Source organism: Polypterus senegalus, chromosome 8, assembly GCF_016835505.1.
Source record: "Polypterus senegalus isolate Bchr_013 chromosome 8, ASM1683550v1, whole genome shotgun sequence".
Taxonomy (NCBI): domain Eukaryota; kingdom Metazoa; phylum Chordata; class Cladistia; order Polypteriformes; family Polypteridae; genus Polypterus; species Polypterus senegalus.
In genome coordinates, this window is record NC_053161.1 from 43,391,864 (window position 1) to 43,418,282 (window position 26,419).

At 36.4% G+C, this 26,419-nt stretch overlaps 1 protein-coding gene and 1 pseudogene across 6 annotated transcripts in view; one reads left to right on the forward strand and one right to left on the reverse strand.

Moving 5' to 3' along the window:
• Nucleotides 1-26,419, reverse strand: part of magi2a (membrane associated guanylate kinase, WW and PDZ domain containing 2a) — a 1,205,404-nt gene that overhangs the window by 682,651 nt on the left and 496,334 nt on the right. The window lies entirely within an intron of this gene.
• On the forward strand, nt 60-25,615 carry LOC120533658 (annotated as a pseudogene).

The following is a 26,419-nucleotide window of genomic DNA, read 5'->3' on the forward strand; positions in this document are numbered from 1 at the left end:
AATTTAGGGAAACCTTAAAGAAAACCCTCGAAAGAAGGTTAAAGTGGTATGAGTAGGCCATGAGAAGAGACCTAAACAATGCAGGGAGAAGAAACACTGATATGCGAGATTTCAGGATAAAGAAGAGGACAACTAAAGATAGTGTAAATGGAGACCTAAGGGAGAAAGAGGTATCAGGCAAGGAAGCTTACAACAAATGTAAGTGTAAGGCTGGTCCAGTACAGTGACCACACGTGAAAGTAGGGCCCGACCTATATTATCGGGCTATTAGGTCCCCACATACAGTATGCATTGGTATTGGTTGAGCCGGCACCAATATTATGATGCCAAAATGCTACAAAGTAAAGCATGATTTGAAAAGCTATAACCCTTGACTTACGAACACAATGAAAGCAAATAAGCTGAGCCTTAATGTACATACTAAACAATTACATGTGCTAACCTTTGCCAATAAGGCAAAATTTTACAGAAGGTACTGTACATAAAGTCACTCATGTACCTACTGTTATAGTTGACATTCAGTTTTCCTGGTAAAATTCTGTATTCCATGCTTTACAAAGATTCTCCCACAGATAAAATTGCTGTTGGTGGGTATTTGCGCACCAGTGCATTTTCCATAATTATTTACTGGAAGACCACTTGAAAAATGATGTGATTCTAAGTTTATACGCTAAATGACATGTTTCACATAGCCGAGCATACAACAGAAAACAAACTCTGCTGATGACATTCACTGATATGCTTCAGTTTTGACAATACATATACCTATTAATTTTCATTTAACTGTATAAATTTATCTTCAAATTAGTTTACCTCAATTCAAATGTCTTCTGTCTTAACTCTTGTACATAGTTGTTGTTAATGCTTATTTTGGAATCCTCGATTACATGCTCTCATAATTATATGTAAAATTAGGATGTTTGATTGGCACTTTCACAGGGTACCTCTAAAGGTATTCTGATCGATCTATCACAAGTAAACCTACAGCAAGATATTATACACAGTATATATTTTTAAATTGATCAGCTGCTGTCTGGTTACGCATGAACATCTGAATCAGGCACAGCTCTTATTGAGGGAGTAATTGTGCAAAACTTTTTATGTGAATTGTATTGTATCTGTGCCTGTATGCATATTTATTAACTTTTTTTAATTGTTCTTAATGCTCCATATTAATCCTCAAATTATTATGCTATAAATGAGATTTCACAATTACAGACAACAGACGTTCAGCGTGATTACTATGGCACACAAAATGTCACGCATATTGCACAGTATCTCATGTAATTACGTTGGTCCCGTGATGGGTCACATTCAGATCTCTGCAAATTGCTACAGCACTTTCAAAGTGATGTGTAGTACAGATCGTTATTTATGGTGATTTTTAAAATGCCCTATTTCTCAGCTTTCAAAAGAAGAGAGGGTTGGCTTACTAAGGCACAGAGACTTGTCTTGGTATTGCAGCATTTGCATGATAAGACAAATTATTTGCTATTAAATACAAGCCAACCAGCTGTGTCTCAGTAGGCTTTTTGTACATAGTAGTGCTGACATACTTCTGGTGAAATCTCAGCCAGCTCAGTTACTTCCGTTGTCCATAATGCAGTTGTAATTTTTGTTTAGTGACAACAATATCTAAGAAAAAGAAATTTAAGTTTCAGCATACAGATCGCTCTATAGCTGAACACTGTTGTGCAGTAGAATAAGGTACTTGGTTTTCATACATTTCCCTCCAGTACGGAAACACAATACAAATGGATTGTCACTATCCATAGCAGAGTTTGAAGCCTGCATTTTAAAATTGAGGATTTGACAAGCGTCTGTGACAAGGTGGCAACTGTTGAAGAAGGGGACGGTCCCTGCATTGTTTGAGTGAAACGATTTCTCCTTACATACACATTCACCTGTCCCTGAATAAAGTTTAATGACGAATTGTTGAAATTCTGTTTTTTTCAAGAAGTCTAATGTAATCACATATTTGTCCAATGTAAATTCATACTAGACAAGTTTTTAACCAATCTAGATCTTACCTTCATAATTGTGGATGTAGCTTGAAACCTATAGTTTGAAGCCCTCCTCTTTTCAGCTCCTGATGTCTGGAAAATGTTTTGAATGCTGAGACTTACATTGTTTCCCATATCTCTGGGAACATATTGAAGTGATCAGGTGAAAAACGCCACAGCTGGCTGAATGTAACCCAGAAGAAAGCGTGCATATAGCTTAATCAATGGCGTGTTTTCCAAACTGCCAGTTCCTCCTCCAAAAACATTAACTGCAAAAAGACTTCACCTGTTAAGCTGGCTTGTGAGTGATTCACATTTCCTATGCAAATAAGCTTCCCAAACTGCCCACTTCGGACTTTGTCAAACGAACAGTCGTTTCTTCAAGTGCAGTAAAGAAATCTAGACACTCTTTCAAAGCAGATGTGTTTACTTTATAGAGAAATGTAATGGGGAAAAAAGTATTTTTTTTGTGACATCACTTGTATATTACGTGGCTATTATTGGCTGTATACAAGTGTTGTTGACAAAAACAAAAACAAGGAAGTACAGCTAAAACAAGATTACCCTTCCTTTGAAGAACTAACTGATGATTCTAGTGTACCAAGTAATTTGGATTCATTCTTGAGTAAAACAGAGATCTGTTGGCACTCAAAAACTTTTTATTAAGGACAATTACCATTATAAAAGTCAATAAAACTTCCCAGTGTATTCAAACCTACTTTCTTCGCTGGTCAGAGTCTGGGAGATCTGAAAATGTAAATGTTCCAATAGACATTTAAGTTGGTACTCTTTTGTTCAGCCATCAGGATATACCATACTATATAATTTTCTAAGTGATACTGGTAAAGCACTTAAGAAACAAAAAAATAAAACATTAAAAATAATGCTGGATAATCCCATGGCAAGCGTACTCTGGCTGTATTAATAATAATCTGTATTAAATGGTACATATTGTATGCAGGTATATGTAGATAAATACATAATTTTAATTCACACATCTCTCAGGATATATGTGAGCACTGATTCATTTATTCTTACATTAATCCCCTAAAATAATTTACATATTACTTCATAAATCATTATACAAGAGTGCATAATGTAATAACTTTTGTCAGTGAAGTTTATTCTTCATATTTAAGTCAGCATGGACTATTTGATTGTTTTTATAAGCTTAAAAAATTACACACTTGTACTTACAGCACCTGCAGTATACACCTAACAGAGTGACAAACGTCAGATGACAATGTGCTTTGAAAGCATTAAAATATCTGTAATTTAACCTGTTCAAATGTGAAATCAAAACATGTTCATGTGAAATCATATGTTTAATCTTCTCCTTTTCATTCAGATTTATTCCAGGAAAACCTCATACTTAAAACACATCAGCAATATTGGTACAAAATGAATTGATCATCTTTGCTGCCCACATATCAGTATCGTTATCGGTCTAAAAATCCATATGGGTTGGGGCCTACATGAAAGTTTAAAAAGCTTTAAAAGAAGAAGTAGAAATCCCTGTAATAATCAAAAGAAATTATATTCTTGAGTTTAACAGTTTGATAAGTATAAGAAGAAGATAACAAATGGCAAAACTAGTTTGGTTTCTCAGCAAATTTATTCAAAATGTATTTATTATTATTCAAAGTTATTGTCTGTTTTTACCTGCATTTTTATTACTCTTTAATTTACTATTGTTTTTTGTATCAGTATGCTGCTGCTGGAGTATGTGAATTTCCCCTTGGGATTAATAAAGTATTTATCAATCTATCTATCTATCAATCAATCAATCAATTAACAAAATTGTCGAAGGTCCAGACGAGATTGTGTATAATAAAGAAATTTCACTAACATGTTTCAATACCTGCAATCTCTTATTCTGAAATAAGAACTATTATTTAAACTTACTTTAAGTTTAACCTTTAACCTTTCTGCTTCATTACACCACATGACAAGCAGTGAAAAGGAAGAAGGCACTAAAAGTATGCATTCTGGGTATGTTTAATTTTGGCGATCTCACCACTCTTTTTAGTTAATTAATAAAGTTAAAGGAAATAGTTCTACAATTTTGACCAATTGAAGAAAACAGAAGCAAGTAAAATAAAAAAATCATTTGAAAGAAATTTAATAATGAAGCCAATTAGTGATAGGTTGGTTGTTCAGTGGGGTGTCAGAGAGGGCCATGTTGCTTGCAACAGCAGTTGTAACAGAGAGAGGCAGAGGGAAATTTACAGATGCAGTGGAGACTGTAAACCCACACACCAGTTTGGGAATAAAGGCATTCTAGAAGGGCTAAAAGGCAAGTCAGAATTACAACCTAGCAGGAAATGTATAATGTTTTGGTGCTGGTGGAATGTAAGAACCAAGTTTAGCAATGAATTTAACTGTTTTTATTTGATAAGTGACTTTAAATCCTAGTAAAAGAACAAAAACAGATCAGGGTCTCTGTGATCAGGACAGGTAAAGTTTGCCACAAGAGTTATTCACAGGCCTTTGACCATAACAGTCTTATGATTTACATTTTTTTTAATAAAAGATCCCTTCCATTGAAAAGTGCAAAGCAGGTACTATAATATTTTAATATTTTTAAAAAAAAATGTTAAAAATAGGGGCTTTTCCTTTAAATATTTGTGGCAGGATATGAAAATCAATGCAATCTCTCTCTAAAAGCTATGGTTTCATCATTGAGAAACTACATTTTTACATGACTTATATTTAAAATTCTCAACTGAACTAAACAAACTGAGGTCAAGCACTGTTTTAAAGGGAATCACTTTTTTCAAAAGCAGAAAAAAAAAACTATAACTTTACTTAAGGTCAAAGCAATAAAAAAAAGAATGCAATTGAGACGCTTACATATTATACAAAGGCACTTCAGAGGTATTCAGAGTTGTTTCAATAACTGATTTACTTTTTATCCTTTAGTGATTTCCCTCACATTTCCACTTTTGCATCTTCCATTGACTATTCATATCTGTGTGCTTCTGTGATGATTTGCTGGCAGAAGAGATGCAATGATGAATGGCACCTTTCATTGAAGCGGTCTCCTCAGTTTTATGCAGACCACAGAGCCCACTAATTTTTGCATTCATCTTGACAAGATATCATCTATTGATGAAGCAGAGAACATTCAGAATGTTGGGGCTGTACTTTACGTAGCTCACTTCTTGTAAATGTGACTTTTTGGCTCCTTTGAGTTTGTAGGGATTTGGGGCATTCCTTTGTATTCATACAGTATAAGTTACAACGGTAAATTTTAAAGATAACTGCTGTGGCAGACTACCAGGGACCTTGCCCCACCAGGACGCCTGGAGAAGGGAAGGACCAGGAGAGGGGCAATATCTTCCCCAGGGTGGAAGAGGGCAGCCCTCCTGGATTACATCAGGGTCACGGATGGACAACTTGGAAGCTCAACCCTGTTGAGGTCTGTGGCCACCACCAGGGGACGCCTAGACGATCCCGGAGGCCTGGATGGCAGCACTTCGGCCACACTAGGAAGTGCTGCCAGAAGAAGAACCAAGTGCACCTGGAGTGCTTCCGTGTGCCCTGGCAGTACTTCCTCCACAGTAGGAAGTGCCGCGGGAGGTTCATCGGGGTGCACCTGAAACACATCCGGGTGTAACATGAAAGGGGCCGCCTCACTCCATTTCAGGAGCCTTCTTTCACACTGCATATTCTACCATATCACATTCTACACAATGATGGATTGCTCTTTTGTTTTTTGGTTTATCAATTTTTGAAATTCAACAAAAAATTGCAATGTAAGCTAAAAAAGTCTAAAATTAACAATCAAGATTTTGTAGACATCGATGCCACCTGAGTAACAGCTTCATTTGCTGCTCAACACAGATTCTACAAAGTAGCACAAAAGAAGATGACTGCATCCGGCTAAATGCCACACATTTACAATTTTATTTTAAATAGCACTGCAACTTCACCTTGCATTATCTCAGTTATATTTAACCAAGAAACAGGCAGGGAACACATACAATCCTATTTATAGAATTTTGCGCAGTTTATTCTTTGATAGCTATGCTTTAAAAAAATGTCTGAATTAGTGTAAGCTACCCTAATTTGGGGTGTTCATAAGAAACATAATGATTTTCTTCATGAGGTAGAATAGTTGCATCAAATATTTGAAATATTAAAATGTGTTCTTTATTTTTTAATATTTAAAATCCAAATATTCTTGTAATAAAAAAGTGTAATTTTCAACCCTCTGATTGAAGCCGAACATCAAAAATCACTGACCTGAAATATTGTAAAATGTTACCCCACCAGATTATGATTAACATTTGCCATTTTAACTTTCTGGGAGTGACTCTTGGTGGGCTAGAACCAAAATCAAATATCAAAAATATATTCTTGGATCAGCAACCTTGCAAAATCATACAACACTCCACATGCCTATATCACTGATAATTTTGTCAAAGTCTTGTGAAAAGGATCATGAAAACCACCAATCACTGTGATGATAAAACAATGAAAGGAGACTCAGATATTCAACAAATAGAATTTTTATAATTGGGCGATATCCACTTGGGCTTTCTCTAAGTCCACAGTTTCTCCCTACATTATAAAGATTTGCATGTGTAAATGGCAATGACTTCAGCTCTATGTCTTGTTGGAACATTCTGCATCTTGTAGTATCTCTGATTTCACCTGAAAAACCACTTATAATTACTCCTCAAAACCAAGCACTAAAATTTAAAAACTATACAAGTAAAAGCTAATTTATTAATCAGTTGTGGAATTAACAAACTTAGACAACAAAAGGACAAGGGCAATATAACTTTAAATCAAATGAATAAATGGAAGAACGTAATTTGTTAAGCTGAAACGAAATCTTAAGTGCTAAGTTACAAAACAGACAGAAGGGTCAGAACCTGGAAAGTTTTTTCAAAATTGAAATAAGCAGATTCTAAACTTCACAAAGCATCAAGGCCCAAACAAATTCAAATAATTATTAAATAAACAAGCACAGTCTTACTCTAATAAAATACTTTAAGAATTTCCAAGGAAAAAAGGGTGGCAAGTACGGACCTTACAGTATGTATTCCTCCCTGCCGACTGTAGCTCTAATTATTGGAGCACCTGACAGTCTTATATTAGCAGGCATCCCACCCCATAGGAAATATTTGAGGGTAGCGTTGAAACAGTCTTTCATATTGATGGACAAAGATAAGCTTACAGTCAAAACAAACAAATATCAAAAACCAAAGGTTGAAAACCCTTGAAAAGAAATTTAAGAAGAACAAATCCTTTTAAACTAAATTAAAATGTATTTCCGTTGATTATAGAGCATTTGTGCCCAAAACCCCCATGATATCATATGCATACATGCAGGACATACCATCGAGCAATGCATAGCAACAAAAAGACTAAAAATGTGGCAAGATAAAAGTGGGGGGAAACAAATAAACTGGAGATGAACCATAAGTGTCATGGCTTGTCATGCATGCTTTTATCTGAACAGACTCACTTATCTTTCTCCTCAAGCAAATAATAATGGTAACAAGAGACTGGTTTAAAAAGTGGCATAAAAATTAGTCTGCTTATGTACTGCTAGAAAATACATTCAAAATTGTTATCAAGTATCTCTTCATACAAAGAACTTTGTTATCAGAAAGTCAAAATTTTAGCAGGGAAACTCTCAAATTGAACAAGTCTGATCAATAAAACGTGAATTTCAATTGATAAAATGAGACTGAAGTAAGAAATCTACCAAAATCCATAGAACGTGACAAGCAGTCAGTCAGTCAGTCAGTCATTCTCCAACCCACTATATCCTAACACAGGGTCACGGGGGTCTGCTGGAGCCAATCCCAGCCAGCACAGGGCACAAGGCAGGAACAAACCCTGGGCATGGTGCCAGCCCACTGCAGGGCACACGCACATCCACATAAGGGACAATTTAGGATCACCAATGCACCTAACCTGCATGTCTTTGGACTGTGGGAGGAAACTGGAGATCCGGAGGAAACCCACGCAGACACGGGGAGAACATGCAAACTCCACGCAGGAAGGACCACTGAGCCACCTTGCCGCCCAAGTGACAAGCATTTTAAACGAAATGGGGGAAAAAGAGAAATTTTTATTTTAATGCACACAAATGATCTACACCTATTAAGATTTATACCAGTTTATTTTATTTGGAGGTAAATTGTTCTAATAATTCTGCTTGTCAGTACAGGAAAAAAGAAGAATAAAAACTAAATACTAAAATATTTATGACCTTGAACAGATACACTGAAATAAAAAGTGACATTATATACTTTTCTCAAAAATCCATCTTTCAGATCAAATTTTGAGCTGCTTAAATATATTGAAACACTAGCAATTTAGACAACACTGCCCATTACAATCACTGTTACATACAATACTATTGTCTGCAGACATAGCAGGCAGTTAGTACATTATTTGGAGTGGTGTTATGGTCTATGAAGTCAGCCATTTTCAGTGACAGTTGATGCATTGTTTTGTTTCTTACCATTTGAGTTACAGTTGTATATGGCAGTTGATATATTGTTATTATGATCAAAGTCACATCAGTTGATGTTTTTATTTGCCACTATGGTCTGCAAATGTGAAAATAATTACTATACAATATGGTCACTTGAGCAATGATTGTTGTGTTGCAATGATGATGTTTGTAGACACTGTATCAGTTTCTGTGTGAGTCAGGGTAATCAACAAGTAAAGGAAATTTGAAAATTACTCGGTAACCACAATGGATTGAAGCTAATGCAATACTACACATTTGCGATGGCTTATGGGTATTTCAAACATGTACAGCACAGTACTTTGCCATTAGTCTATTTGAAGTCACGGTCATATAAACATGGACACTCCATGAAATGCAGTCACTAACCACTTCTACGCTTTTCCCTAGAATGTAGGAGGACTTTGTGATTGAACAATGATGTCAATTCCACCAGTCAGATGGAAGCTCTGCTCCTTCTGCCCCAGTCCTACTGTATATAAAGTAAGAAGCCACCAGAAACCTGCATTCATTTCAAAACTTGTTCCCCTTAAGCAGTTTTTCTTAAACTTTTTTTTCACATGATACAATCTTGCCCTTTTTAGTGTCTTCAAGCCCCAGTTTATTAATTGTTTTCTCCTTGGCACCACAACACCATGAGCTTCTTTTTAATCTCTTCCATATTATATTATACTCACACACACTATATATGTATATGACTTTATTTTAATTTTTTTTAGCTTACAGAGCATGGACAAGCTTTGGACATATATCTCCCAAACTCATTCAAACCCCAGGGTCAGTAGTAGTAGTATGGCAGTTACCACTTTTGCTTAATAGATCCACTTTCTTGTGTTTTCAACCCATGCCTGGTTCTTGTTTGTGTGGAGTGTGCAAGTGCCCCTATTTCTACATGATGGCTTCCTCCAGGTACTCCAGTTTCACTCCAAATGTCCAAAAACACAAGGGTTTGATCAATTAGCTCTGTGTTTGTTGGATATATGAGTGAGCCCTGTGAAGGACTGGTGCACTTATCCATCACTAGTTACTGCACACAGTTAGGCTCCAGCCCCCCTAAACCTTGGATTGGGTTAAAATGGTTTGAGAATGTTTTCATGTAATTTACTAACCCGCTTAATCTAGACCAGAGACTCAGGGGGTGCTGGAGCCTAAACCAGCTACCAGAGTTCAAGGCAGTAACAAACTCTGGACAGGGTGAAAGTCCATTGCAGGTTAAACACACACACACACAAACACACCCCAAACACACACTAGGAACAATTTATCATTACCAATTCACTTAACCTGCATGTCCTTGGACAGTGGGAGGAAAAGAGAGCACCCAGAGGAAATCCATAAATTTAAATAAAAATATTAGTAGGTGAAATTACTCATAAGTCATACAATAACATATCTAATTATACTTTCTGAATTCACTGGTATAATAGTTCATTCCAAGGCAAACTGGAGTCAATCAACATATCATGTGTTTGGACTACAGGAGTAAACTAGATCCTCTTCAGTGAAATACATACAAAAGTAGAATATACAAACTACACACAAAGACACAATAGCTCTTAACAGATCCATGTTTTACTTACATGTAGTAGTGACCATCTTTCACAATTTGTTGTCAAAATATACTAGTCCAGATGATTACATTTTTCAGTAACATTAAAATTACAGAATATTTCAGACTAAACACAGGAAAATGCACTGTTAAGTAAGAAACATTCACCTCTGTGGATCAAAGGAGTAATGCTTGAACTCTCCCTTGGTTGGTAAGCTCAGGTTAAAATAATAAGTCATCTTAAAAGTCAGAAGCTATTCCATTGCAGTTTATGAATGAGCTTCAAAAGATGACACAGACGTCCTTGATTATTGCACTGCAGAAGTTAAATCCTTTGCAACACCTGTTAATTATATGTAAGGTTATAAGAACTCACCTCACATCAGACACCCATATGCGAAGAGCTGTCATTGCATTAGTTTTCATACCTTTCAGCCACCTGCCAGATATTTAGCAGAAAGTGAGGGCTCCACTGATCTCCAAATGTTAATCTTAACAAGGCTGATTGACTGATGTGTAAGATGAAACATGCATATGATAATGCGATTTAACAACAGGCAGAATTTTTAGCGATTCCCACTGCAGCACAGTAACTTGACAATGTTTCTTAACTGAAATACAACATTAAGAATTCCAAAAACATTAACAAAAAGCATTTATACTTCCCAAACGATAACCTGAATATAACACATAACCAAAAACTACCATGCTGTATTACCTTTTTCCTGTGTTCCTACTGAAAATTCTACCAAAATAATTACATTACTATGAGGCTCAATTGTTCCTTACATGGTGTATACATTCTGTAATGAAATAAAATTAATCAAAAAAAGTGGTCCAATTTGCATGAAAACTAACATACTGAACAGATACAGTAAGTACAAATTTAAGATCAGATTGTCTGCATAGTCTCCTTGGAATGTTGTCATATGGGAGAAGCAGGGCTCATTATTGAAGATGACCAAACATTTGTCCATAGCTGGGCAGGCTAAATTAAGACACAGTTAATGTCCACTGTGGGCCGAGTCCCATGTCTATGATGGTTCAGCTCAAAGTAAGTAATGTTACTTGGTGACCCAAGGAAGGTGTTGCATCTCCACAAAATATGGTTAGGTTTTGATACTTTAAGGCAATGTGAAGGGCTGTTACATTATCTGTAGGTTATATAATGCTGGCTTAACTTTACCCTCCTGCAACCATCACTACCAACATTCTGTGAAAGTATTTTTGGTTGGATCAATACAACTTTACCATATTCTGACATACTCAGTTATGGCACTGATAAAGCATTGGTCTTGTACATGACAGACAAGGAAGTCCCAATCATTTGCTTACTGGTTATCTTCCATGGTTGGTTTTAATTGAAGGACTTATGGTTGCAGCTACAAAAAAAAAAAAAAAGTGTACATTTGTAGAGCAGGCTTAAATATTACCCCCTATTATATAAAAAAATAGTACTATACTGAGTTACTTTTTTAGACCATGGTCTTTCATATTATCAGATTTTTAAAAGCTATGATAGCTGTAATATTAAACAAAAGAATGAGTAACATAGAATCAAACACAATTACCTTCACTGTTTATCAAAGCTACCATAGAAGGGCTCATAAATATGATAAAGTTACACTGGGAACCTAGTTCAAATATTATGTAACAGATGCCTGAAAGGACATGACCTATATTTCAAAAGTACCATACTGTATAACCATTATCTAAGGATAAGAGAACTTAATTTTATCAGTGATTAATCCTTCCTTTAATTTTCTTATTTATGAAAATGTAAGGCATGTCATATATTAAAGAGTACAACCTACAAGTTATATTCAAGGTACATAAAAAGCATTTCTCTGTAACCAAAATTGAACCTTACCATAAGTAAACTAACTTCCCTGTAATATGCTCAGTTACTGCACTACCTCTACATCTTCTGACAGTACTGTGAAAACATTAAACAGGAGTCCACCTCAGCACCACTACTTATAAGGTAGAACAACTAATGTAACAAAAATACTCATATTGATCTGGAAGACAGATTTCTTCAAACATCCATAAATTACATATTATTGTTATTTTGGACTACATATCAGCCTGTTTTGGTCCCGGAACCAAATACCTGCAGATGCTCATGGCTTAATTTAAAATAATAAAGATGCAAACAAACTGAACACAAGGTCTGATACAGCAGCAATGAAGGGTGGCTGGGTTTGGGTAAACTGTGCATCAGTAGCATCAGCTTGCGTATGATATTTATTGGGAATATTTAGAGGGCAGCACAGCACACAGGAATTTCAAATGTCCTTTTTGATAATATTTTGGATTTTTTTTTTAATAATTTCAAACCATACCGTGTCAAACATCAGAAGCCAAAGTGGTGGATATTTAAAGGCTTCTCAAATCAGCACTGTTTACTTACAGTATAATATTGCAAGCTGGTGATCAGAAGTAAAAATCTACTCTCTCTCTCTCTCTCTGTATATATATATATATATATATATATATATATATATATATATATATATATATATATATATATATATATATATATATATATATATATATATATATATATATATATAAAATTCTAAGCCTAAAAGTGCAACAATTTTGTGCAATGATTTTATGTGACGTTTTTATGTCATTTTTTTGTCACGCTTTAAATTGGCTTATTTTAAAACGTACATATATATGTTTGGCATCATTTATCCAACTTTAATGTGATTTTGTTAGACTTTCAGGTTCTTATTCTGTTTTTAAATTATAAACTCAAAAATATCAAGAACTCATGTCCTGTGAGATGAGACTTTGTGCCAACAGATTTAACCACGCCCAGGGCCGGAAATAAAAGACAAAGAGCAGGACAGCTGCTGTGCAGGCTTTTAAATGTTTGAAGTGCTGTGTGAGATGCAGTTCACGCAGCACAGCAGCACCAGCAAGTTAGCAGCTGATCAAGCAAAGAGGAGGTAAAAAAAAAACCTATTTATGTCCCATTGTATGACCGTTTAAGAGGGGGTTTCGGAGGAGCAACTGCATCTCCTTGGGGTGCGTTCAGCCTTCCTCTTTACAACGCAAGCAACAGAGATGCCCGGGGGGGTGGGGTTGGCGAGTGAAGCGGGCAGGGGGCAAACCCTCTGGTTATGCCAATAATCAAAATGTAATGAAAGTTAGTATACTTTAAATATTCAACATTTTTTTTTTTTAATGACAAAGCATCAGAGAAATCAGATGCACGAGTATGACTGAAACTCCCCCACACAAAGTGCAGTATATGGAAAGATATGGCTTTTATTTTCAAACTGGTCTAGCCCCCTACTAAATTAAGAGGAACTATAAGCAGCATGCAAGAAAATAAGGTTTATTTTTTCTTTCACTGGCATCATAAGATTGAACTAATTTATATTCTAGTGTTCTAAAGACTACCAGTCTCTCACTGAGGCAATCCACCTACTAGGCATTACCACTTTAAAGGGAAAAAAGTCCTAAGAATAGGATATAATTGACTTTTGCTGAATAAAAAGTTTAAAATGTTACCTATTTAAATCGTTGCGGGGGGCACATTAGAGATCATTTTTAACTTTGGCTTCAGCAGGTTCACATAGTAGGATGCCGGCAACAGATCAGGTGCGCCTCCAGGTCAGGCCAGCTGGAAGACTTTGTGCGCACCACGTCATAAAGGCAAGCGGCTTTTTAGCCACCTGCCGTTAGCAAATAGAAAGGTATGGGGCGCTTAATTAAGTTTGCGCATGCCTTAGTTTGAGAAGGGGATCTCCAAGAAAAAATAACTTAACTTTCAAAGAATGTATTGACTGGTCCGATGGGAGCTCTTCCCATATTTAATACATGCCTTGCAAGAATTGAGGGACGCACCTGTGAAGAAGGCAGCTGTGTCTGTCGTGATTGGTGTAAAGGAGCAGTGTGTCGCAGGATTGGCTGAAGATATGTTCCCCAAGTAAGAGACATACTTCCTCCATTTAGCGGTCATTTTTAGATTTAGTGGTGTGGATAGCATTGTTGGAATAGCAAATTCATTTAGAAGAACAAACAACGGCTTGTGCCTATATTTGTAAATATTTTTGTATACAAGTACATATCTCCTAGTTGTAGTATTGTTTTGGTGGAGGTATCGTATAGTTCGGGTTTGTGGTACACTTTTTTTTGGTAAATGATTGTGGTGTGTGTAGTTTCTTCCTGATTGTTTTCTTTCTTTAGGAAGACTACAGTTTTGTGTATATACATTTTTGTCTTTATTTTACATTTTGGGGCTTGCAAATTCACTGTAAATATAATTCATTACTTTTGATTGGAACATTATATTTTTGTACGTGCACCTGTAAATAAAACCCACTGGAGAATATCACATTTTTGTGTCTGTGTCTGGATACCTGACTTTTCTCTAGTCTGATCCTCATCAGTCCTGAACTACAAGATGCTCAATGAGTAGTCAAGTGACAACCTTACCACTACAAGGGGTGTCAAAGCTACAATAAACACCCCCCACCTCAATAACCAAATGGTGATGGAAATAGCTGTTCATGCACAACCTTTGGTAGGTATAATGTTGGAAACAGCATAATAGTTCTCTTTTTATAAGAATACTATAACAATTGTTTCTGGTTTACTTGATTATGTTGACCTCTTTTGTAAGTCACTTTGAATAAAAGCATCCTGGTAAGCAAATAAATGTAAATGGATTGTAAATTATTTCCTCTATGAATTTTGCTTATTTCTCACAATACAAAAGGATTCAGTCAAGCTGATTAGGAACGCTTAGTTTAATATGGTCTTGTAACATTTTGAAAATTCAGAAAATATTTTTGTTTATATACTGGTGGGCCCATTCAGTATACAGTCATGGCCGAAATTATCGGCACCCCTGGAATTTTCCCAGAAAATGCACCATTTCTTCCAGAAAATTGCAGCAATTACAAATGTTTTGGTATACACGTGTTTTTTGCTTTATGTGCATTGGAACAACACAAAAAAACAGAGAAAAAAAGCCAAATCTGACATCATGTCACACAGAACTCCAAAAGTGGGCCAGACAAAATTATTGGCACCTTTTCAAAATTGTGGGTAAATCGTTTTATTTCAAGCATATGATGCTCGTTTGAACTCACCTGTGGCAAGAAACATGTGCTGGCAATATAGCAATCACACCTGAAGCGAGTTAAAAGTTGATTAATCCTTTCTGTTGTGTGTCTGAGTGTGCCACACTAAGCTTGGAGAACAGAAAGAAGAGCAGAGAATTGTCTGAGGACTTGAGAACAAAAATTGTGGAAAAATATCAACAATCTCAAGGCTACAAGTCCATCTCCAGAGATCTTCATGTTCCTTTGTCCAATGTGCGCAACATAATCAAGAAGTTCACAACACATGGCACTGCAGCTAATCTCCCTAGACATGGAAGGAAGAGAAAAATTGATAAAAGACTGCAACAAAGGATAGTCCGAATAGTGGGTAAATAGCCCCAATCCACTTCAAAACATATTCAAGCTGTTCTGCAGACTCAGGGTGCAACAGTGTCAGCTCGAACTATCCGTCGACATCTGAATGAAATGAAACGCTATGGCAGGAGAGCCAGGAGGACCCCACTGCTGACACAGAAACATAAAAAAGCCAGACTGGAGTTTGCCAAAATGTACTTTAGGAAGCCAAAATCCTTCTGGGTGAGTGTCTTGTGGACAGCTGAGACCAAGGTGGAGCCTTTTGGTAAAGCTCATCATTCTACTGTTTACAGAAAACGGAATGAGGCCTACGAAGAAAAGAACACAGTACCTACAGTCAAACATGGTGGAGGTTTTAAGATGTTTTGGGGATGTTTTGCTGCCTCTGGCACTGGATACCTTGATTGTGTGCAAGGTATCATGAAATCTGAAAACTACCAGAAGATATTGGGGCGCAATGTAGGGCCCAGTGTCAGAAAGCTGGGTCTGCATCAGAGGTCATGGGTGTTCCAGCAGGACAGTGACCCCAAACATGACTCTAAAAGCACCCAGAAATGGTTGAAGACAAAGCGCTGGAGAGTTCTGAAGTGGCCAGCAATGAGTCCGGATCTAAATCCGATTGAACACTTATGGAGAGATCTCAGAATTTCTGTTGGGAGAAGGCGCCCTTCAAATCAGATAGACCTTGAGCAGTTTACAAAAGAAGAGTGGTTGGTAATTCCAGTTGAGAGGTGTCACAAGCTTGTTGATGATTATAAGAAGTGCTTGATTTCAGTTATTTTTTCCAAAGGGCGTGCAACCAAATATTAAGTTGAGGGTGCCAATAATTTTATCCAGCCCAGTTTTTGAGTTTTGTGTGAAATTATGTCAAATTTGGCTTTTTTCTCTGTTTTGTGTGTTGTTCCAACGCACATAAAGTAAATAAACATGTGTATACCAAAACATTTGTAATTACAACAATTTTATGGGAGAAATGGTGCATTTTCTGGGAAAAGTCTAGAGGTGCCGATAATTTCGGCCATGACTGTATGATTCTGTCTCACTGCCACTGGTGCAGGCTTCAATGCTATTTGTGACATTGTGAAGGACTAAATGAGGAAAAAAAACAAAAAACATTATTAGTTTAGTAATTAATATCTGCTACAACATTTTCACATATGTTTAATGGGTGTGTATTCCAGTAACATGAAGACAATGGGCATGAACATAGCTAACAACTGGAGTCACCTCTGACTTCATTACAGTGCAGTTCACCCAAACTACTTGTCCCCCATAAGTTTGTATGTAAATACAATTAATCCGTTCCATATGAACTGTATGTAAATATATATATATTTAAAGATTTTTAAGTACACAAATAGTTAATGATACCATATAATGCACAGTGTAATAGTAAACTAAATGTAAAAACATTGAATTACGCTGAGAAAACCTTGAACAGAGAAAACTAACATTGCAAGAGTTCATGCTACAGCCTTACGAACTGCTCGCTGTAAACACTTTTTTTAAAGAGTTTTAAGCACAGGGAAAAAATGAAAATTTGAAAAATCCTTAATTTATACAAAAACTAACCATAAACAACCAAGAAAACTAACATTGCAAGAGTTAACGCTACAGCCTTACGAACCGCTGTGAAAAACCTTGAACAACAGAGAAAACTAACATTGTAAGAGTTTATGCTACAGCCTTATGAACCGCTCGCTGTAAACACTTTTTTTTAATGAGTTTTAAGCACAGGGAAAAAAATGAAAATTTGAAAAATCCTTAATTTATACAAAAACTAACCACAAACAACCAAGAAAACTAACCTAGCAGCAAATCGCCATGAATTTTCCTGGCTTTCTCGCATGACATCGCCTCCCTTATGCTATCCCCGGCAAGTTGCTTCTCATTCAACCACACTAGCAACAGTTTTTCCACCTCTTCCAGCACATGAGGCCTCTGCTTGGTTAACACTGTAACTCCTTTTGCAACATCAGCTACTTTAGTGGCCTTTTTTTGCTTTAGAATAGTCGAAATCATAGATTTTGACTTCTTATACTCAGCAGCAAGATCAGTAACACGAACGCCACGCTCATACTTTTCAATAATTTCTTTCTTTCGATTTCAATTTTCGTCTTTCTTCTCACCAACACTACCACTTTTCACTTGCTTAGAGACCATGGTTAAATGTAAAAGCACACAATATAGAGCACAAAGAGTTCACAGCACACACGTCTGACCGAGAACAATGTACAGGAAGAGGCTGAACACATGCGGAAATCATCGGCGCGTACGAACTGGAAGGGAAACTGGCTTGTTTGTCACCCGAGTGTGTGGTCGTGAACAGATGCAAAAGTTTGGCAAACTTTTTTGTCGTAACCCAATTTGTACGTGTTCCGTGACATTCGTGACCTGAGGTTCCACTGTATACTGAAGGAAGCTTTCCTATAGAATCTGAAATGTATACGGATGCATTCATCCAATCAAACTGTACAGTTATAATTATGCTAATATGCCAAAAACACTAATTGAACTGCACTTTTCAACTGGTAAAGATAATGTCATTAGTCTGTATGTCCACTTTTTTCTAGTTCTTCTTTAAAAAAAAATCAGACTCTTTCTCTGCTATTAGATTTTAATTAAAAGAAAAAGATATTATCTTTCAGATCCAGGCTGCTAGTGTGAAGTGAACCATGTCAGTCCAATGATGAGAGATCAATGAAAATCCTTTAAGAAGGTATCTTTGGTGTTAGGCTGTTAAGGGCACAATTACACATTTGAAATCAGTTTAGCTGAGTAAAGCTGTGACTTTTTTAATTTTGGTATTTTATTTCTACCTTTTAAGTTCAAAGGTACAGTGTTGAATTAGTGAAAGTGCATTTGCTTTGATTTACAGTGAAACAGGCTTTTATATTTTATATATTGTGTGTACAAATATTCACATATATGCAAAGTGTACACACACAAATATTACATATATAGAGTACATATATATATTCAAAATGTATATATGTATGTTAAAAGCTATTAAGTTTAACATAATTAATTTACAATGCTTAATATATCTTAATTTAACTATTTTTTCCACAGGTTCACTTTAGTACTTATACAAAATAATGACATATACTGCAGGTAAGAAATTGATGTTGCCTCTTTAAAAATGGTTAAGGTTTTTTTTTCTTTAGAGAGCACGCAATCACAGCAGTCATATAATTAACACGGATCCCAGTTTCCACCATTCATGAATATTGCCACCTTACATCTACCTCTCCAGACATGGGAGATTTCCATTTCAGTTAAAAACATTGTCAGATCCATGGTCCTTTGTTGATTTAACATTAACTTTTTCCATCTGTCAGATCCGTATATTTTGTTAATTTGTGATTTTGATGTGCCAAACAAATTATTAAATGAAAAAAAGAAAATCAAAAATAAAAAATATAAAACTTTCAGTGTGAGCCTTTTGTGAAGGATTATGGAGGCACCTGAAAATGTATTCTAATGGAAAGTTTAATTTTAAAACACTTTCTGACAGATCTGTGGATTATCTGCATCTACACGGCGAGTCAAAATTATGTTAACATTTGAATGGCGGAATCAATTTATTCACAAAACATACTTCATATGTGCAACATGATTTACAGGACTACCTCAACCTGTTTACCATCATGTTCAACACATGTACCATATGTGGCACATAAACTGTCCACAATAATTGTATATACAGTATATGTAGCAGTATCATTAGTGTTAACATAATTTTGACTGTATTCTACTGGCTAGCTCAGTTTTCACTGAAGCATATCACTTTTGAAACTTTGCCTTTAGACTAAATGTGTAACTGATGTTAGCAGGCCAACAAGACCTAGGTAAATTAGGTGCATTTGTTTTATTTAAATACTGAAATCCTATTAAATAGCAATAAAGTGTAAATGGTGACATGTTATTATGTGAGATCAGTGGCTTAACAGATGCCTATGCAACACATGTCAAGCCAAAGAGCCCTCTCACTAGACCTTCAGAAAATTATCAACAAAAATATATGCTTACTTTTTGAAAACAGAACAAATATTTGTGCATTTTTGGGTTAAACAAAACAATGAGAAGCTGATACTGTATGTAGTGTCAGGTGATGTTAAAGGCAACAGTTGGTTTGACGAGTGAAAAAGAAAACAAGCACTGCCAAAAGCAATTGATTGACGCAACATGCCACTGCCAAACAATACTTAAGACAGCAGCTATTCTTAAATAATTAGCGGAAGACAGAATTGGCAAAATTCTACCACCAGGTGTCATAACCAATGATTACTGTACATAAGGTGAGCCATGCATCACAGCGAGCTCTAGCAGAAGAGGATTCTTCTCCTCGTCCTCCTTGCCCATCTCTTCCCATTTTAAATGACCACGTGGCTATTAATAAAGATGTGCAGAGCACCTGACAACAACACACCCAAATAGAAATAAAAATATTCAGTACAGTATTTGAATAGGGATCCTCAAAAGGTTTCATGTGTTAACTGCATAGCATGGGTTTAAGTTAAACTGATATCTGACAAAATATTTGTTTTAATAGCTACTGACTTTAGGAAAGAAGCAGGAAAGTCTGAAATGCAATACCCATATATCATTTTTCTGGAGACTGACTTAAAAAGAAAAAAGTGTTTAATGCAAGTAATTGTCAATGATTTCTCAGAATCCCTTTAGTACAATTCTGTGTTCACATTGTTTAATTTTTTTTTTTTTAATATGTTCACTGCAGTTTTTTAATATGATTAATAACTGCAAGTCTGAAGCATTCTGATTTTGGCTATTTAATTTGTGAAATTATTATTGCCATTTTTGATTTCTGATTGCTGTTCCTTTTCATGAAACCGTGTTATTGACGGCAACTGTACTATTGTTGCTTTTGATTTATGACACCAAAAAAGGCTATATTCACACTGCTTCTCCATTCCCATTTGTTCACTTATATGTGACAAAGATGTGACGCTTTTGGACAAGAGTCGGGTCAGGTTGGGGAGCATACACTGGTTGCCTCACCCACCACACAACAAAACAGCTTGGTATCTTGGTTGGCAAGGCCCAGGGCAGACACGCAGTCCAGTCCCATCCTCCGGATATGACTTTCTATCTGCCGCAGCCAGGTGTTACATGGGTGTCCCCTTGGCCTGGTCCAGCAACTTGTGCCCTCAGCATTCAGATACAAGGCAAAAATATTTTAGATGCAGTGTGAAAGTCGACAATGGCCGCTTTACTTTGAACAACAGCATCCCAAAAAAATGCTAAATGTCTAAAAATGTTAAATACAGGAATGTTAAATTAGGATTCTACTGTCAGGTTTTTTTTTATTCAGGGAAGGACCATTACCTTTGCCTTTACTGGAAGGAGTGCAAATTATGTACTTCACCAGGGTGTAAGATGCTTCTTGTGTAATGTTGCAAACTCCTGAAACTGTTTGTTTTAAATTTCCAAAGTATGCTTGTCAAGCTCTGAATCTCAGAAAAGCTTAATTATATTCTTCTTTGGGTGGGTAATACTTCACTGAATGTTGACTTTCAAATGATAATTTGCCACCTGTGTGAACAGTGTGCTCACTAGTGGGTAACGCCTGTCCACTGGTTCATGGCATGAATATCATGATTTAAACAAGCTTGCCTATCCTTGAGCAAATAAGATCATATGCACTAAAGTAAGCCTTCTTAATAGGTCAACAGCCAATAAGGTACGGTGGATTGTATGACAACACACACCACATACAACAGGTTTTCCAGGATTGATTTTCTTCTAATATGATATGATATTTAATATAACCCCACTATATCTGTTTTAGATATTTTGTAGTGTATGGCTACTGATTTTAAGCAAGAGAAGGGAATAATTTAATATACAGTGCATCCGGAAAGTATTCACAGCGCATCACTTTTTCCACATTTTGTTATGTTACAGCCTTATTCTAAAATGGATTAAATTCATTTTTTTCCTCAGAATTCTACACACAACACCCCATAATGACAACGTGAAAAAAGTTTACTTGAGGTTTTTCCAAATTTATTAAAAATGAAAAAATTGTGAAAGCACATGTACATAAGTATTCACAGCCTTTGCCATGAAGCTCAAAATTGAGCTCAGTTGTATCCTGTTTCCCCTGATTATCCTTGAGATGTTTCTGCAACTTAATTGGAGTCCACCTGTGGTAAATTCAGTTGATTGGACATGATTTGGAAAGGCACACACCTGTCTATATAAGGTCTCACAGTTTTCAGTTGATGTCAGAGCACAAACCAAGCATGAAGTCAAAGGAATTGTCTGTAGACCTCCGAGACAGGATTGTCTCAAGGCACAAATCTGGGAGAAGTTACAGAAAAATTTCTCCTGCTTTGAAGGTCCCAATGAGCACAGTGGCCTCCCTCATCCGTAAGTGGAAGAAGTTCGAAACCACCAGGACTCTTCCTAGAGCTGGCCGGCCATCTAAACTGAGCGATCAGGGGAGAAGGGCCTTAGTCAGGGAGGTGACCAAGAACCCGATGGTCACTCTGTCAGAGCTCCAGAGGTCCTCTGTGGAGAAAGGAGAACCTTCCAGAAGGACAACCTGCAGCAATCCACCAATCAGGCCTGTATGGTAGAGTGGCCAGACGGAAGCCACTCCTTAGCAAAAGGCACATGGCAGCCCGCCTGGAGTTTGCCAAAAGGCACCTGAAGGACTCTCAGACCATGAAAAACTAAATTCTCTGGTCTGATGAGACAAAGATTTAACTCTATGGTGTGAATGTCAGGCGTCACGTTTGGAGGAAACCAGGCACCGTTCATCACCAGGCCAATACCATCCCTACAGTGAAGCATGGTGGTGGCAGCATCATGCTATGGGGATGTTTTCAGTGGCAGGAACTGGGAAACTAGTCAGGATAAAAGGAAAGATGACTGCAGCAATGTACAGGGACATCCTGGATGAAAACCTGCTCCAGAGCGCTCTTGACCTCAGACTGGGGTGACGGTTCATCTTTCAGCAGGACAACGACCCTAAGCACACAGCCAAGATATCAAAGGAGAGGCTTGAAGAGAACTCTGTGAATGTCCTTGAGTGGCCCAGACTTGAATCCGTTTGAACATCTCTAGAGAGATCTTAAAATGGCTGTGCACCAACATTTTCCATCCAACCTGATGGAGCTTGAGAGGTGCTGCAAAGAGGAAAGGACGAAACTGGCCAAGGATAGGTGTGCCAAGCTTGTGGCATCATATTCAAAAAGACTTGAGGCTGTAATTGCTGCCAAAGGCTCATCGACAAAGTATTGAGCAAAGGCTGTGAATACTTCTGTACATGTGATTTCTCAGTTTTTTTATTTTTAATAAATTTGCAAAAATCTCAAGTAAACTTTTTTCACGTTGTCATTATGGGGTGTTGTGTGTAGAATTCTGAGGAAAAAATGAATTTAATCCATTTTGGAATAAGGCTGTAACATAACAAAATGTGGAAAAAGTGATGCGCTGTGAATACTTTCCGGATGCACTGTATTCCACAAATTCCTCTAATACATATTAAGAGTATGTTCTGTAAAGGTTTGAAAAAAATATTGATTCATGAAAGAAAGTTCACAGTTGCCCTCACAGAATAAACTGGGCCTGTACTAAGAAAAAAAGGGCATGCCAGGAGCAGTATGCAAATTAGCTCTAAAGTAATGTTTCAAACATTGCATGATTCATTGTTTTAATATACCATCTTCATAAAGGAGATGGAAGCTATAACCCTGAAACAGCTGGTAAAGGAGCATTTTCTTCAGTTGATTAAAATGGAAATTTTCACTAAGAACAGTAGAGAAGCACCAGACAATGTAAACGTATCTGAAAATTAGGGTCAATTGAACTTTCTTTTATCTATAACAATCTTTTACTTTAAGCAGTCACTATGTGGTGGGAACTGTGTTTGAAGATACAGGGAACAAAATAAACCAGGAAACTGTTAAAGAAAAGAAGACTGTTCAAAGAAGCTGGGAGAATTAAAATGAAATGACTTGATTAGGCAGCACAATCCACTCAACAAACTGGAGAAGTAACCCTGGACTGCGGGTGGGGGCAAATGCATTAACACAACACAAAAGCTTGTAGTTTATTCCCTTAACAGCACAGTTTGTGGCTTTAAAGAGAAAGCAGATGACAGATGGTTGTGAATCTTCAGCATATGCAGAATTTAGAATTATCTAAAAGAGTGTACCCTCTATTGGTCAGAAGTCCTAAACTCTGGTCCTGGAGGTTGCTGTTGGAGTTTTTAATAAATGAATGTCTTAACTAAAGTAAACCCTTCTTGTTAACAGTCTGTGCTGTTTAACTATGCAGCTTATTCATGCTCTCATTCTCCTACAGAAGAAATTTCTTGCTTTATACATATCATATTTTAACAAGTGAGCAAAATGTTCCATAAGCTGTAATGAGTTAGTGTTCATCAATTCCTTGACCTCTTCCTTTCCGTTTTTAAATACTGCATTCAAAAATGTACAAAAATACAAATTTACAAAGCAAGCTGCTATGGTGATATCTACCTTATTATTTGCAGGTAATTTTTCTTTGATTAAGAAACAAAGATGCCACCAATAGCTCCTAGCCATATCAAAGCAAAAAATAAATTAAAAAATGAAAAATGTGAAGACTTTTTAAACATTTGTACACTAAAAAGTATGACTGAATAAAGGCTCTCAATGAAAAGACTGAGGTATTTCATTATTTGAAAAGTTCTTTTAGCACCTTTCTACTCAAATCAGACCCTGGGGGGCTATACTGGGTACAGGTTTTTGCTTCAACGGAACGTCTCTTTTAATTAGGCATACTCTTATTTACTGAACTAAACCTTTAATGTGTCATTACAGAAAGACACAATATATTTTCCTTTTACAGGAATTGTGAAAAATAGGACTGCATTTTCCAGATCTACTATTTGTTTTGAAATGCTATTGTTATTTAAACAGTGACCTGTTAATAGTTGCAAGAATGTAGATGTTACTAGAATAGCTGCTTCATTGCAATATCCGTAAATGTGTGTGCTTTTTCAGTTGTCATTATTTGGAAACAATTTAGGGTCAACCTCTAAAGTGAAATGAAAAGAAGAAATTGAAAAACAGACTGTTATTTATTGAAATTGTTTGAGAGAATGAGCCACAGTTACAAATGAAACCCAAGATGGATGTCCTTTATTATGCCAGACTGGTACAGACAAGCTGTGTTGGCTATGTTTATTCTACTTAGTGATGTCTAGCATTTCATACAGTAGGTAGTTTCATTAAGTTATTTAAATACTTCGGACCTTTCTGCTTTATAAAATTGGAGATGGAAGGATAGTTCACTCTCAACTTGAAGAAATTCCCAGATGGGTGAAAGATCAATGCCAGAAAACACCAGAAAGAGGATGGGAAAATGTGTATTGGAGGGCTTAGCTGGTAGATCTGACAGATTACCTGTCTCAGAGTGGCTGACTACATAACATAGACAGATTCCGTCACAGGAAGTTGAAGGGATTCTGGATTTGTGCTTTTTAAAGATTATGACAGTGTTGACAGTGACCTCAAATAAAAAAGAACATAAATCAGATGGGGTGCTGATTAATCCGAAAGGAGGCAAGGCAATAAAGAGAAAAGATCCCTCCAAGAAACTGTTTGTTTGAGGATTGAGTCCGGACACTTCCAAAGATGACATCAGAGAGTATTTTGGAAGCTTTGAAGTATTAAAAGTACTGATGACAGAAAAGGATTTTGTTTTGTCACCTGTGCAGATGAAGGCCTGGTACAGAAGCTGTTATTGGAGCTTAAAACGGTGAGATAAAAAGTAGCTCAGCCTATAGAAGTCTACATACAGCAGCAACAGAAGGTTGGCAGAAGATCATTTGGCAAGGGTTGATTAAAAGGTTGTGGAAGGAGGGGCTGGGCGCAGTCAAAACTATAGCCAGACCTTTGGAAATTTTTATAGTCAGATTTAATGAAGCTACAGAAAAGGATGCAATAAAGGGTACAGTGAATACAGCGGGTACAATTATTCTGGTTTTAACTATAGTAGCTATAGATATAGCCAAAGTTATGGTGACTATGATGATCAACAGATTAGTTATGGAAAAGCACCCAGGGGAGAGGCAAATCATCAAAATAATTACCAGCCATACTGAATTGGAACTGATCTTGAAATTTATTTGTAAAGGAGAAGCATTACTATACTTCATTTACTGAGAATGTTCCCCAACAGAAATCTATGGAAAAATCTATATTTCACATTGAATTGTCTTTCTGACTGAACAATGGGAGTAGGAAAAGACAAGTTAATTTCATGACAAGCTTAATTAGAAGCAGAATTTTATTTTTCTTCAAACAGTGTAAGTACACAAACAGAAGGCGCAGGTGCAAATGGCAGGAGCAGCTACATTTTTGTCTTTTTAGCAAGCAGACAATTTAAAACATAAGTCTTTTTAAAAGAAACAGAAACAGCCAAATCTTAAAAACAGAGATGAAACTTACTCATTTTTGTTTAATTCCTTTAAAAAATAATTCAACTCCATTACACATTTCTGGATTAGCATAATACATGTGGGAACTGGAAAATAATTGCATATTTAATTACAGTAAGAGTGTCCAGAAACTGGTTGGAACCCAAATCTGTGTCAACTCTGGTCCTTCGTGGGCGAAGGTGAGCAGACTGGCTGTATTGCAAGTTTGTTTCTCATTAATAAAATGGTTAACCAAGTATAGGTGGTAAGTGCACAACTACATGTGTGCTCAAATCACGACCCAACAGTCGTGTGCTTGAACAATCAACACTTCAAAAGTGTGTCAAAGTACAAAGGAATTTCACAACCCTGAAATTAATTTATTAAATCATTTTTCTATGTGTCCAGATGTTCAATTTGATGAAACAATTCAATTAGAAAAAGTATATTGCTGTTTGAGTGAGGGCTACTTTCTGAATTATTTTTTTA